This window comes from Nanorana parkeri, unplaced genomic scaffold (assembly GCF_000935625.1).
Source record: "Nanorana parkeri isolate BGI_ZX_2015 unplaced genomic scaffold, ASM93562v1 scaffold2766, whole genome shotgun sequence".
NCBI classification, from domain to species: Eukaryota; Metazoa; Chordata; class Amphibia; order Anura; family Dicroglossidae; genus Nanorana; species Nanorana parkeri.
The window spans coordinates 86,394-89,351 of NW_017309034.1; the positions used below are offsets into that span (position 1 = coordinate 86,394).

The window sequence follows — 2,958 nt, forward strand, 5'->3', positions numbered from 1 at the left end:
GGCCCTACAAGCCTGGATCAGGTGGTGGCCCTACAAGCCTGGATCAGGTGGTGGCCCTACAAGCCTGGATCAGGTGGTGGCCCTACAAGCCTGGATCAGGTGGTGGCCCTACAAGCCTGGATCAGGTGGTGGCCCTACAAGCCTGGATCAGGTGGTGGCCCTACAAGCCTGGATCAGGTGGTGGCCCTACAAGCCTGGATCAGGTGGAGGCCCTACAAGCCTGGATCAGGTGGTGGCCCTACAAGTCTGGATCAGGTGGTGGCCCTACAAGTCTTTCACTGGAGGGTCAAATGATGACTTGTCTAATCCACTCGCAGCTTCTCTGGATTGTTTTGGGGGAGGACAGCGAGAGGAAAAGACAATGTCCTGGTATCCAGGACTCCTCCCCAGGCTGGCATCCATCTTGAGCACCTTCTAGGCCAGCAGTAGAAAGGATCTCAGGTTCCAGCACCGGATTGGAGATCCACCACACCACAGCAAGCCTTGTTTTGCTGGACAGAGGTATGTGGTGATCCAGGGACCGAGTCTGTTAGTCTCACGCTGTTTGAAAGTTGAGTTGCAAGGGTCTAGAGCAGAATCGGTCATACGTTACTGGCTGGAAGGAGGCCATTATTATTCTCCAGAACCATGATGCAAAAGCGAATGGTTGGGTAGCTCCTGGACCGAACATGAGAGCAGAAACCCCGGAGTTTGTTCTGGGTAAGAAAGACCCGGGGCGGGGCCATATCAGAGATTAGGGCAAGATACTCCAATGGATGAGCTGGAACCAGCACTGATTAATGGAGAATTTGGATCCATCTCTGTAGGGTCAGAACTGTCCAATGGACATTAGTTGACAGATTCTAAGCCAATTGTCCTATAGCAGGTGATCATCCAGGTATCCCAGGCTGGTGAAGCCCAAGGTGCCGTGGCCAGGCCGAAGGGAAGGGCAGCAAATTGGTAGTGATGCGAGTCCGCAGCAAAACACAGATAGGGTTGATGTTGATGTGGTGGGAACATAGAGATGTACATGGAGGCCAGAAAACCCCCCACGGCTCAAGGGAAGCAATGACTGACTGAGCACCTTCCATGCGGATATCCAGAATTGGTTAGTGCTTCCATTTACCTTGGGGATGATACCATGTCCCCCCTAAGAGAAGCCTCCTGAGTAGAGCTATACCAACCTTCTGGGTAGACAGACAAGCGTGGCAGCATGAGGCGGGGTGGAGGCAGAGACCGAAACTCCAGTCTGAAGCTCCTGGGCACAATGCTCTGCACCCAAGCATCTGAGATGTCCTTCACAACCATATGGTCCCAGGACAACAGGCATACCCCCATTCTATAGAGTGCTTGTTCCCAGACTTGGAATGGAAGGAACTCTCTTTGGCTTCTGAAGCCTCACGTTCAGGAATTTGGGCCTCTTTCTGAAGTAACAGATGACTCTTCCCCATGTGACTTCCTTGATGTTGGTATCCAAGGAGACACCAAAGAGATGTTCCCCATCAAAGGCCATCCTCACGAGGCGCTCCGTGCGCAGACCTTTCTTAGACAAACAATTGAGCCACATAATTTGCATATATATAGAGAAAGGAAAGGGGCCGCCTATCGGCTAAAGAACTCTTCCATTGGGTATTGTTGAGGAACATTTCCTTTTCCCCCGGGAAAGGCCAGTCACCGGCCAGCACCGGATGTAAGAGAGTTACAGGAACCGTCTTTACAGGCCAAGGCATTTTCAGCGAACCTCGGCTACCGATCCTTGGCCAGGTGGACACGTTGCTCTGCAGCCAGGCATGGGGGGAACAGAGATGGTGTTACCTCAGATTTAGAGGAATATCTGTGGAGTGGGTCTCACCCAGGACAAGTCCCCAAATCTGATGAGGGATTATCCTCATTCTGCTCATGAAAGACGGGTAGTCCCGGCACAATCAGAGACTGGGGGGTGGAGAGGACGATGCTTGCAGGGCATAGAACCTACCTTTAAATCCGGAGATTGTGGCTAAGAATCCCCCGCCCCCCCCCGAATAAGCAGAAGCACCCCAAGGGGCTAGGGAGGGCCTCTGTGGAGGGTAGAGACTAAGATTGGGGACAGCGGTCTGGAATAATTGACCCATTCAGGAGATGTTACAGTAGCCGTCCGGGCCAGCAGACCCATTCCCCCTGCACCTGGGCTCCACCATGTGTGCAAGGCCGGATTCCCCACAAGGCCAACCATGGCCCGGCCCCTGGGGCGGCAGGGAGTAGAAGGGCAGCAGGGAGCAGAGGGGCAGCAGGGAGCAGAGGGGCAGCAGGGAGCAGAGGGGGCGGCAGGGAGCAGAGGGGGCGGCAGGGAGCAGAGGGGCGGCAGGGAGTAGAGGGGCGGCAGGGAGTAGAGGGGCGGCAGGCAAGCAGAGCTAAATGTACAGCGGGGCAGCCGCTGCTGGTTTTGTACAAGTGATCCCGGTGAAGTCGCCGAGATCACTTGTATGCAGGTCCGCCATTCTCCATGGGGGGGATTTTGGCGGGTAGGGGGGCACATTGAGGAACCTGGATGTGCGGCGAGGTAAAACCCCCTTTGGGTACTCCATGGCTGCAGCGTAGGAAGGGTTTGCCCTCCATGACTACGTCCGAGCATTGGAGTGCGGTGATCTTTCCTGGCAGACAGGAAGCAGCCGGTCAATCCGCGTGGAGGAAACGATGGTACATACATGCGTAGGCGCCCCCAAGTCCCCCCGGGTCAGGCCGCCAAATCCAAATGTGAAGCATCCCCCCCGTCACAGGATATGCGCCTGAATAGGTCATAGCCAGGGCCCCGCAGGGACTGGACTGCAACAGCACACTGGGCCCCAGGAAGGGCCGAAGCACTGCTTTACCCCCACACGTGGTTCTCCTTCAGACACGGGTGGATTGTAGGGGGACACGGGTGGATTGTAGGGGGACACGGGTGGATTGTAGGGGGACACGGGTGGATTGTAGGGGGACAGGGGGGGATTGGAGGGGGAC

General features: G+C 55.8%; 1 protein-coding gene across 1 annotated transcript in view; it reads right to left on the reverse strand.

The window, feature by feature from the left end:
- VAC14 (Vac14, PIKFYVE complex component) overlaps positions 1-2,958 on the reverse strand; it is a 36,536-nt gene that overhangs the window by 14,531 nt on the left and 19,047 nt on the right. Inside the window, exon 8 of the mRNA XM_018574147.1 lies at positions 2,919-2,929. The gene's annotated coding sequence lies outside the window, so the exon portion shown is untranslated. The remainder of the gene's footprint in view (positions 1-2,918; positions 2,930-2,958) is intronic.